The 12,247-nt window shown below is 48.1% G+C and overlaps 1 non-coding gene across 1 annotated transcript; it reads left to right on the top strand.

The window, feature by feature from the left end:
• The first annotated feature begins 2,614 nt into the window (after positions 1-2,614).
• Positions 2,615-2,777, top strand: LOC142453867 (U1 spliceosomal RNA). Its single transcript, XR_012785446.1, has one exon. It is a non-coding gene; the product is annotated as a U1 spliceosomal RNA (small nuclear RNA).
• Positions 2,778-12,247: the final 9,470 nt, after the last annotated feature.

Genomic DNA, 12,247 nt, shown 5'->3' with positions numbered 1-12,247 from the left:
ATATAAATCTACCTATAAATTTTGGAATTGTCCTCATTATAGACTAGGAAGATAGAATCGATCTGCAAATATAATTAATCATGTCATCGCTGTTGTGCTGCTGTGGTGGATTGTGACTCCTAACTCATGGCAGCCCAGGGATGGAGCGGAAATGCCCCACAGGGTTTCCTGGGCCGACTTTCAGGGCTCTTCTCCCCAGACGATGCTGGTGAGCTCAAGTTGCCAATCTTTCTGTTAGCAGCTGAGAATGAAACTGTGGGTCCCCCGGGGCCTCTGTCATTGCTCAGAGTCGTCAAGTGGGTACTTTCTGACCCACAGCAACTCTGCATAGTCGAATGAAACACCGCCCGGTCCTGTACCATCCTCACAATTGTTATGTTTGAGCTTACTGCTGAGGCAGCCCCTGTGTCAGTCCCCCTGTGGAGGAGTTTCCTCTTCTTCACCGCTCCTCTACTGTATTATCAATCATGGGTGCTATTCCAGGGACTGGTCTCTCCTGATGACCTGTCCAACGTATGTGAGGGGAAGTTTCTCCAGACTCCCTTCTAAGGAGCATTCTGGCTGTACTTTTTCCAAGACAGATGTAATTGTGCATTCGGCAGTCTGTAGAACTTTCTGTACACTTTACCAGAACTATAATTCAACCGCACCAATTCTTTTGTGACCTTTTGTATTCATCGTTCAACTTTCAAGTGCCTACCAAATGAGGGAAAAGACCATGTCTTGGGTCAGGCGCACCTTAGGCCGCAAAGTGACATCCTTGCTCTCCAACACTTTAAAGAGCTCCGTGCAGCAGGTTTGCCTGGTGCAGGGTTCCTTTGCCTTATACTCAGTTCGCACTTGGAGTTGCTTAGGGGGGCAAAGGAAAAAGTATGCATAATAAAACACTGTTCACTTTGTATTTGAAGTCGATAATCTTGGTAAAGAGAGGGTCAAAGATGAGAAAGCCCCTTCAGGAGATGGATTCATGGCCTGGCTGCAGCAACGGATCCAGCAGTGCGACCATCGTAAGGATGGTGCAGGAGGGCACTGGGTCCCCTTCTAGGCCACGAGTAGGTTTGCTGTGGGATACAGAAGGATTTATCCCAAGCTGTCTCCCCAAATATATGCCAAACAGCTGCTTGCGAATGACTATACACTTGGAGGTCATCAAAAGTATGTCAGGGGTTATTCTCCCTGAGGGCTATCAACTATCCAGAACAAGCAGGCACCACTGTTTACCCCACAACAAATAGGGCCCACTCTCTTCTGATAAGGATAGTAGTTGTCTGTTTCCTTGTAGGAGATGCCAGAGAGGTCAAACACGGCCAAGGATGACTAAGGCTAGGCTGCCATCTTGAATCAGGGTCCGCCCATCTTGTCACATGTATATCCCCAATCCCTCTCTTCCTATTGCGTGTATGTCCCTAGACCACCCCCTCTCATTACTGGATTACCTATAGCACAGCCCCTCCCTGTGACATATGTCTTCACCTGTAATTAGGGGGCTTGCATGTCCCCAGAGAAGATAAAAAGCCTGGGAGCATTAAATAGCTCTGTCTCTCCCTCCACGTGGACCATCAGGCGGGGCTGAGGTGAGCATGCTACCATGAATCGTGTCTGACTCCATTTATTTCAATACTTCTATCTCTCATGCTCTCTATAACTTTACTATGATCTTTACTTATTATCGCTGTACAATTGCGCCGACTGGACCTGTAATGATGTGTTAGGGGCTGGCTTCCCCTGATAGTTTTCTATGAGTCTGAACTGGCTTGAAAACACCTATAGGCTTGCCATGAATCCAAATCAACTCCATGGCAGTGAGTTTGGTTTTTGGGGTTGAAACAATTACTAACAATATCTTTCAAACCTATCATAGAACATCTATGGAATATAGCTATGCATATTCCTAATAACCAAGTGGTTCTTGAAGGTGGATTGCTATTCTTGCAACCATTTTAAGCACATAGAAATAGCTTTAAGCTGAACTCAGAAAGGCCTGACTCACATCTGACAGCCAGCATGGAGATCCCTGGAGAGCTTGCTTCCACTCTGACAGTGTGGGGTCACCATGCGCTAGAACCGATTCAAGGACAGCTGTGTGTGTCCCGGGGGGGGGGGTGTGGAAGCCAGGGGGGAGGGGAATCATGGAGGAGAGTAGAGAGACTAATTTTCTGTAGGATGAGCAGAAGTTATGACATCCTATAACCAAAATATTCATGTAAGTTTAGAATCTACCAGAAGCCCATTGGTGGTGCATAGTGCTCAGCTGCTAACCAAAAGGTTGGTGGTTCAAAACCAGCAGCTCCTCCTTGAACAAATGAGGTTTCTGTCTTCTTCTGCCATGACGACAGCCTTGGAGACCCTCTGGGGCACTTCTCCCCCATCCTATAGAGCCACTGGGAGTTGCAATTGACCCAAGGCCATAGTTTTGGGTTAACCTTATTCCCAGTATTCATATAGTTCTTTCTCCCTTAGGCCTTTATTTCCAGTTCAGTGAGCTGGACTCAGGAGAAGCTTGGGTGGGCTAGTGGGTTAGATGTTGGGTTGCTAACCACAGAGCAGCAGTTCAACACCAGCCATTCCATGGGAGAATCTTGACACTTTCTACCCCCATCCAAGTTGACACTCAAGGCTTACCTGGCAGGGGAGATACCATTGGTCAAGGAGGTCATTTTCCCAGGGCAAGGCTTATCTATTGCACTCGGGATATGCTGATCCCTATGATTTTCCCAAATATGGAGAACTGGACTGCATAATTCGTGGCATTGGGGGACTATGTTCTTGGTCTCCCACACAAAAAGAAAGAAGGAAGAAAAGGAGGAGGAGATGATTTATACTCTGGAAACTCACTGGAACAGCTCTACTCTGCTATCGGGTTGCTCTCAGCCGGGACTCGCTCCACGACAGTGAGTTTGGTTTGGTTTGGGGAGGAGTCTGAGGATGCTCTCCCATCTCCTCCTGCATCCGGGCCTTAAAATGGTTTGATGTAGGGACAAAGCTATCCTGATTAGAGAAACTGAATTGACACCAATTCAACTCCTACTGTTTGGCAGCACACTAGAAGAGCTAGCAGCTTCACAGTGTGGCTGTAAAAGACAGCCTTCTCACACAACCACCAAACGAAACCTGTCTTCGCCGCAGAGTGAGAAGACAGCGCACGACACTGTGTGGTAGTTAGGATTCCGAGGATTTGTCAGAATGTAAATGACTTTACATTCTGGTCAGCACACTGTCATGGGTGTCCGTTTACTTGGATCCGCGGTCAACACCCCTGGAAATCACAGCACCTGTGGCACACGACAAATCTGCGGCCAGAGAGCTCTTCTTTATGAGTGTTAAAAACAAAAAACAAAGATGTCCCTTGGGGCCCCTCCTGTACCTGTGGAAGGTGGACGGCGAATAAGGAATGCCTGGGCCTGAAGCAATTGAATGGTAGTGTTGGTGAAGAACACTCAAAGTCCTGTGTAGACTGCCAGAAGAACACACATGTTCATCTCGGAAGAAGTCCAGCCAGAAGGCTCCTTAGAAGCAAGAATGGTGACATGTCATATTACCTGAATGAATTAAATTAAGTGAACGGGTAAACCTGACGGGACAAAGGGGGCTGTCGGTCCTAAGGACTGCGCTAAATGAAAATTAGCTGTCCTGCCATAATAAAGGGGTGGGAAAGAAACAGACACCTATGGGAAAATCCAGAACTGAGCATGCGTAGAAACAAGTCACCGAGGCCCAGGTAAAGGCACCAGCCATAGTGCAACACCCAGGTGCGCTTAAACTCAGGCCAGAAGGTCAGCCAATAGCTTCACCCATGCTGCCCCAGCGATTGAGGATAAACACCAGCTGTGGGCAGGCCGGGAGCCCGTTCTCCCCTCCCTCTCCTTCAGGGTGGCAGTGGCAAGTGGAGGGGAGATTCTTCCCGCAAGTGGGCGCGCACACGCTCCGCCCGCTCACGCTCGATTCCACCTTTAACAGTCTTATTGGCACATCGTTTACATATCATACAATTCAATAGTTCAGTCACTTAATTGTATGAAGGAGAATTGTGCAATCACTACCAGATCAGTTTTGGAACATTTCCCCTCCCCCGACACACATTTAAAAATGAGTTGTGCAAGCACAATCTGTTCTAGTGCTTCCCGCCCCCCCACCCCGCCCCCCGCTTTCATTTCTTTATTCCTGAAACCCCCTTTCTCTCCCTATCAACCACCCACCCCCTGCGTCCCCCATCAACCTTTGTATCAGTTACTATCACTGTTCACAGTCTGGGAACCCCAACAACAAACACAATCAGAAGAAGGCGGTAAGGTTAATAACAATCACGTAAAGACAAACATGCACCGTGCGTGAGTCAGAAAGAAAAGACTCCCATCAACATTCAAAAAGTCAGGGAAGAAATTTTTGTCATGGAACAAGTAAGAGAAAGAGCCCAGCTTTTAATGATTTCTATTCCAAATTATTTTTTTTAAACTATCAGTAAAGACACAACCCATGCACACTCTGATTCAGTCCATCCACTGCAACCCCCTGCATGGGCCACGTTTGTCCCATGTGCTCCCGTGCTTCCTGTTTCCATTACCCCTTTTTCCCTAGTCCTTGGAATTCTGTCCTTGGGTCCCTGCTGCTCTTTTGATCTTAAGTGGTTGATTACTCCAATGCAGAGGTGAGTTCTCTTCCAGATGAGGGGGACAGAGGCCCAGCTCTTGTGGGTCCCACTGGTCTCTAGTGTCGTCCCTATTCAAGACCAGACTAGTAACCCTGGTCTCTTTTATGACTTGGAGGTCTGTCCCACATTTTCCTCCCTCTCTATCCAAGGCCTCCTGATTTGAGCTTCTTGAGGGAAATTGGAAGTTGTAGTCAGGCACCATCTAGTCCTGTCGATCTTAGGTTGTGGAGACAAATATTTGTATTTCATTAGTCCATTGGACTAAATGCTTCATGTGTCTTTCAATCCTGTCACGTTTCTTTCCTCTAGTAGGGGAGATGCCAACACTTTTGTTAGGGAGCTAGCTTAGGGACAGGGGTGGCCCCTCCCATGCCTGCAAAGGCCCCATAGAAGAGATTGGAAAGGAATAAGGCAACCATTAGACACCTATGAAGACCCCAAACTGAGGTCACCTGGGCAGGCCAAATTAGGCCCAGGCTCATGACATCACCCAGGTGGGCCTAACTCAGCCTATGGGGTCAACCAATACCATCAACCACGCCTTCTCTCAGCCAGGGGGTGGGCTAAAATAAAGGCAGGGAGCATGCTCTGGGTCACTCTCTTACCCTGCTCCTGGTCAGAGTCAGGTAGAAGAGGGTCTCCCTCCCCTGTGTGTGTGCACATGCACCCACTCTGGGTCCACTCCAGCTGCACAGCCACTTGGCCCACATGCTCTCAGTCTCCCAGGATCCCCCAAGATCCTCATGCATGGGTGCTCTTTCCCACATGCTTGTTGGGGCCCAGGTGTGAACCCCTTTGAGGCTGTAACACCTGAAACTTGTCCTGTCCTTCAGTAAAACTCACTTGGATGACAAAACGGGCTTCGGCGTGAATTCTTTTATGGTACTAAGCCAAGAACTGAGGTGATACCGACTCCAGAAACTTAACAATTTCACCTTACATGGTTGCTCATGGGCTTTTTGTTTCTGAAGGTGTGTGTGTGTGTGTGTGTGTGTGTGTGTGTGTGTGTGAATTCGCTGAAGATTTATAGAGCAGATCACCAGTTTTTTTGTTTTTTTTTCAGATCATCAGTTTTACATTCAACAATTTATACACATTTTATTTCAACACAGCGTACCTCCAAATTCTTTCCATTATATTCCTAGACTTTCAGATTCAAGTCTAAAAAGCCCAAAAACTATTGACGTGAAAAATTGTAAAAGAGAATATTTATATAAACCCGTGATGGTATAGCATAGATGTGCTTTTAATAGACATTTAGTAGAATTCTACGTTATTAAAGGTCCATCTATATTGCATGTCTTCTGAGTTTGTAGCCACCAAAAGAAAATTAGCTTTGGAAATGGACAACTACCAGACCAAATTTAACAAAAGGTATAGGCTACCTTTTCTTCATGAAAAGATCATTTTATTGGGGTCACAGCCAAAGTCAACACTTGCTCAGTGAGTGTTAGAGCTCAATATCTGAGCTTTGGTTTGCAGTGGCGCCTAAATCCACTGTGAATCAGCCTCCGCTGAGTTCTTCCTGAAAGTTGACCCTAATGTAAAAATCTCTGTCCTTGGGCAGAGTCTCTGAAAGCGGATGACTGTAACTTCCCTGGGTGTGCCCTGGATGGGAACTGAGTTGCCAGGGCCCCATGCTCATGAGTCATGCCCAACCAACATACAGGGTCAGAGGTCACAGAACAAATCCTGTATACTCGTCTAATTTGCATTAGTGTACACGTTACAATCAGGGTCCCTTTTCTGCTTCTGGAGTCCTGCCTATCGGTGTGCTGAATCTTTGCGCCAAGTCCAATTTCAGTAGCCATGTTGTGGAGATGCTTTTGTCAACCTGGGTCTCTGTGAAAGTGTAGGGGTGGAGTTCAACTGCCCATCAGGTCACAGCCTGATGATGCCTCCTGGAGGGTGTGGCCTTCGTCTAGGAAGAAATTGGTCCCCTCCCTCCCTCTCTGGCCCTGTGCCTGGCTGCCTGCTGCACCTCTGCTTGCTTCCCAGTGGGCGGGCCCATGTGGGTTGCCCAATGCAGAGAACTGCTGGTATCCTGTCCTGCTTCCAGTGACCTTGGATCCATGCAATTTTGTACCCATTGGGCTGTGGCCCTCCAGCTTCCAGCTTCACTTTTCTCTGTCACCTCCTGCAATGACAGGAATCTCAAGAGGGACTTACGGACTGGCTTTGGATTTAGGTGCCTGAGTTGGACTAGGCTAGAATGCCTTCTTGATATGTAACTATTTCTTAATATAAAGCTGTTTCTTACACATGTGCTTCTCTAGGCAACCTGGCCTAAAGCACACACAGCCACATTATGGCGGACCAGCTCCCGCAGCTTTTTGTCTTTGTCCTACTTTAGAATTTAATAAAGGAGTCTGTATAAAAATATTGAAAAACAAAAATATAAAATATATTTAAATTTTAGGTCTCCCCCCCCAAAAAAAAGAAAAAGAAAGAAACTTACTTTTGTGACTGACTTACAGGAGAGGAGGCCGAAAGGGGAAGTTCTAAATTTTCCTCCTTGCTTTTGCCTTTTCCTTCCTCTCAGAAGGTGCTTAAGAGTGTCTTGATAGCAAACTCATTAAGGTCTGCAGCATCTTGATAACAAAGTCATACTGGTCTCCAGCAGCATGATAACAAAGTCATACTGGTTCCCGGTAGCATGATAACAAAGTTCCCCCACGGCTCCTCTGCCTCCAAGGCTCCAATAACTAGCTCAGTGCTTCTCAAGGTGGTTGATGTCACCCGCTGTGGGGGTGCTGGAAGGATCCAGGGGGCTGCCAAAGCAGATACCTATACTTTATCCTGGATTATGAGGTATGATCATATATATTTCTCAGGGGGCTGCTCAATAATTTTTTTCTGAAGAAGGGGGTGCTAGGACAAAGAAGTATGAGAGCCTATGACCAGCTCCTGCTATGTTGCTAGGGTCCTCATTGATTGCTTACCTTCCTAGAGCCTCGGCTTGCCGATGCAGAATATTCTAGGGATTGCTGTGAGGCCTAAGCAAGACATTACATGGGAAGCATCTGAAGCACTGTGGAACCTAATAACTAAATACATCTCTCCCAAACTAAAGCCAAAACTATTCCCCATCCCACTGAAATATAGTGCCTCTCGGCTATACACGTCCAGTTTAATCTCTCTCAAAAAAGTCTCCACTTAGCTATCCTGAAACAAAGAATCCCACACGCATTGCCACAGAGTCGATTACGGTTTCTTGTGATCCTACAGACCCTGTCAGAGAAGAAAAACTACCCCAGAGGGTCTCCCAGGCGGTGATCTTTATCGAAGCAGAGGGCCATCTCTTTCTGCCATCCAACAGCTGGTGGATTTCAACCACCAACCTTTTGCTTAGCAGCCAAGTGCTCAACGATTGTCCCATTAGGGCTCAAGCTATCTTAACCCAAACAAAACAAATAAAACAAAAGCTGACATCAAGTTGATTCCGACTCATTGTGACCCGCTATAGAGTTTCTGAGACTCAATCTGTAAGAGAGCAGGCATCCTAGACCAACCCACCCATTGCTGTCAAGCCAACTCTGGCTCGTCGTAACCCTATTGGGCAGAGTAGAGCTGCCCCTTTAGGTTTCCAAGGTGGTAGGTATTTACAGGAACCAAAAGCCTTTCTCTCTCAGAGTAATTGGTGGTTTCGAACTTATGGACTTGCCATTAGCAGCCCAACATGTAACCCACTACCACACCAGGGCTCCTCAGCTATTCCAAACCAAAAGCTAAACTCATTGGCACAGAGTTGATTCTGGCACACTGTGGGACCCAGAGAGGTGCCCCTGTGAGTTTCTGAGATGGGAACTCTTTATGGGAGTAGAAAGCCTCATCTTCGATCCATGGAGCAGTTGGTGGTGCCAATAAGCTCATCTCGTGGCTAAGAGCCCGATGTGTAACCCCCATGTTGCTAGGGCTCCCTGCATTTTCCCCAGTGGAACTGAATTTGTTATTGGGATGTTTCCACACTATTAGTTCATGAGAGGCATGAGCCCTGGTGATATAGGGGGCTATGCACTGAGCTGTTAGCCACAAGGTCAGCAGTTTGAACCTAACAGCCTTTTCAAAGGAAAAACATGAGGCTGTCTACTCCCATAAATAATTACAGTTTCAGAGACCCAAAGGGGAAGATCTACCTGAGTATAAGTCGCTATGAGTCAGAATGGACTCCGTGACAGGGAGTACTTTGTGAGGGCAGGAGCTTTGTGTTACAGCACACCACCACGTACCTGGCTCCCGCTGCACCTGGGAATCCTAACAGAATTGTGCTCCATAGGATGGTCCAGTGGCTGAACTTTTGGAAACGGATTACCGGGTCTTTTTTCATTATACTGTAAGGAAAATCTTATTAGGGAATTTTAACCATTGGAAAAGAAACCCAACACACTGCCTCCCCCATGTACTTGCTCATTCCTGGGACGCACCCATCTGCCGCCCGCCTTCCTCCTTTACTAAGGCCCCCCGCTGCACTAGAAATCCTTGCTTATTCTGCTTCTGGGACCTTGCAGATAAAGCATAAAAGTTACGCCCACTTCTCTCCAAACTGGGAGCAAGAATCACCTTTGTACCTGAGGGCCCCATTCAGCTGACCCTGACCCACACAAAGCTTCTGATCATGGCCCTTATGTTCCCCTGGGAAGAGTGGAGACTCCACTCAAGTCATCCTGCCAGTCATGAGAACCAGAAGAGCTCCTCATGACCTTTCCCAACATCTGAGCCAAGCACTCACCCCCAGGACCTGCAGTCAACCATGAGCCCGCTGTGAATGAACTTAAGCTGAGAGCCCAACCCATCAGGGTCTGACAGGGCCTCTGGAAATCAGAGGCTCATAAAGGGATTCAAGAACACATTGTTAGGCTCTGAGAGGATGGGAAACTTCTAGAATGCCAGTGCACCTGGAACACTCCCCTCTCACCTATGAAGAAGGGGGGCGGGGGGGTGTCCTGCACCATGCAATACCTATCGGCTGTAAACAATGCTGCAGTCACTCTGCACCCTCTGGCCTGGAACCCACATATGCTTAGAGTCTCCTTCCACCCAAGGCTGCCTGCTTTACTGTGTGGATCTGGAAGATACCGTCTGCCTAAGACAGTGTCCGTCAGCCAACCCATCTTTGCTTTTGAATGGGAGGACATGACCTCCAGAGCTCAGAGCCAACTGACCTGGACCTGCTTCCTGCAGAGGTACAAAATACACCCTCCTTGTTCTGAGAGCACCATCCACCTTGGCCTTAAAATTGCATTTGGCCAGCTTCCCTGGAGACAAGCTAAACTGGTCTCTCCTTTAGCATGTGGATGATTTGCTCTTTGTGAGTGACACCAGGGAAGACCATTTGTGATAGTCTGGGTACTTTAGAGAAACAAATCAACAGAAACTCATATGTATTAGAGAGAGTTTTATATAAAGGGTAAGTGTACATCCCAACCTAGTGCTGCCCAATCCCACAAGTCCAACATTAACCCATATGTCCAACACCAATCCACAAAGTCCCTCTCCATCTCACAAAACATACACCATGATGCCAACTGCAGGAGGAAAACCAAGTCAGTGAATGTGTAAGCATCTCAGTGATGACAGGGGTCTCGACAAGTCTGCTCCAGCACCCAGGGCTGCATCGGGGTATGTCCATACGGCTTCTCCTTGGGGATGCCTTGCAGGAAGTAAGCCTTGCCAGCTGAAGCAGGGAACTGGCTAAGGCAGCTGTACTCTGGTCTCACCATCAGAAAGCAAGAGACCTGAGAACTAGAAAGGCGAGGCTTGCCAAGGCATTTCTCTCTCCGCCCTTGAATTAACCCCACATGTGTTTATTGGCCAGGTTGACACAATAAACTTTAACTATCTCAACCCTTTTCAGCCCCTTCAGGCCAGCATGGACCATGGATCTGGCCCCATATCATAATCCTGGTAATCCCAAATGCTAAGAAAATTCCAGAGCCCGCCCTGTGGATCCATCCTACCCAAAGAAGAAGCTCACACCCCAGTTCCCCCTGGGCAGACCGCCAGCTGGACACCTTTGAATCCACTCAAACTGGTCCTAGTCCAGAGCCACCTGCTGGGAAAGACTACATCCTGCCCTCCTCACGGTACCGGAAGGTGGCTGGTGTGTGCACAGCGGAGCCTGAGCCCCTCATGAACGGTCTCCTCTCAGCGTTCCCCTGGAGGAGCTTTAGGACGAAGGCTCTCCTACTTGTCATAGGGCCAGCGGTCACCACCCTGAAGAATGGTCCATCTTGCTGAGGGTGCTCCTAGGGGCCTTCTTACACTTTTGTTTAGCCCTGAAAGGATCTCTAATCTGCTATACTCCCCACAGCCAGCCTCACACCTGGTGCTTAATGTGACTGTCTCAGAGACCCTGCTGTCCTCGAGTTTCACCCCTGCTTGCAACTCAGTTGTGGAGATTTGACTGCCCAGTGGCAGCTAGCCACCTCCGCTATCTACATGAGCCCACACACCTTCCGGGGCCTGGGCTGGGGCCTGGAAAAGGAGAACTGAAATGTGGAGAAGGGACCCGTGCGACACCCTGGCACTCACTGGGTAGACATGCTCTGGATCACCGCTTGCTGGGGCTGGACGGCTGCTACTGGCTGTCAGGGAATCAACGACAAACTCCATGTGGTCAGGGGACAACCGCACCAGCCAAAGCAGCCCCCTCCACACCCCACGCACCGAGTCGACAGCTACCCAGAGAGGACCCCGGAAGTGTTCCCCCAGGAGTAGCAAAGCATATGAGCATCCCAAGGGGGAAACTATAAGGAACATCTGAATAGGGAATTTTCATCGTCGGAAGAGAAACCCAGTGCACTGCCCCTCCCCATGGACTTCCTCATTCCTGCGGCTAGAATCCCTGCTGTGACCTTGCTGGCTTTTGTGACCTAGTGTATAAAAGCTATGCTCCTCCCCCCCCACCCCAACATTCAGGGTCCAGATCTTCCAGAACATTCGTTCCTTTGGGTCACAGGCTAATAAGTCTTTCCTCTTTCAGGTTCTCCGAGAGTGCTGCCTAACCATTCCGAATCATGGTTTCGCTGTTACAATATGTCTGGGTGACTTGAACTTGCGATGTTTGGGTTAGCCATCAAGGGTGTTGAACTACCCAATGACCCAGGAACTAAGGGCACATAATAAGGGCCAATAAATGTCAAGGACCAGTATGATAAGAAACCATTTCAATTCCTCTGAACTCAAGATTTCTGGGGTCCATAGACTTGGAGTGAGCCCACAGTGGCCATTTGCCCTGAGGTGTCCTTTTGAATATTGAGCCTCGAAGAAGCTCATCTGCTGGAGTCATTTTAAGTCAAACTGTAGCCTGTGGTTGTGTGGGAGCCCCAGAGACATAGGGGTTACACATTGGGCTGCTAGCCACAGGGACAGCAGTTCAAGACCACCAATTGCTTTGTGGGAGAAAGATGAGGTTGACTACTCCCAGAAAGATGTACAGTCTTGGAAACCCACAGGGACAGTTCTGCCCTGTCTTATATGGTCAGTATGAGTCAGAATTGTTTCAATGGCAGTGGGACTTCTAGTGGATATAAAAATGGTCTACTTTTTTATGATTATCATGAAATAAAATATACAGGTATATGAGCAATGACGAGAGAG

The sequence above is a fragment of the Tenrec ecaudatus genome, chromosome 7 (assembly GCF_050624435.1).
Source record: "Tenrec ecaudatus isolate mTenEca1 chromosome 7, mTenEca1.hap1, whole genome shotgun sequence".
NCBI classification, from domain to species: Eukaryota; Metazoa; Chordata; class Mammalia; order Afrosoricida; family Tenrecidae; genus Tenrec; species Tenrec ecaudatus.
The sequence above is the reverse complement of the archived record's forward strand: the minus strand, read 5'-3'. Positions and strand labels throughout refer to the sequence as shown.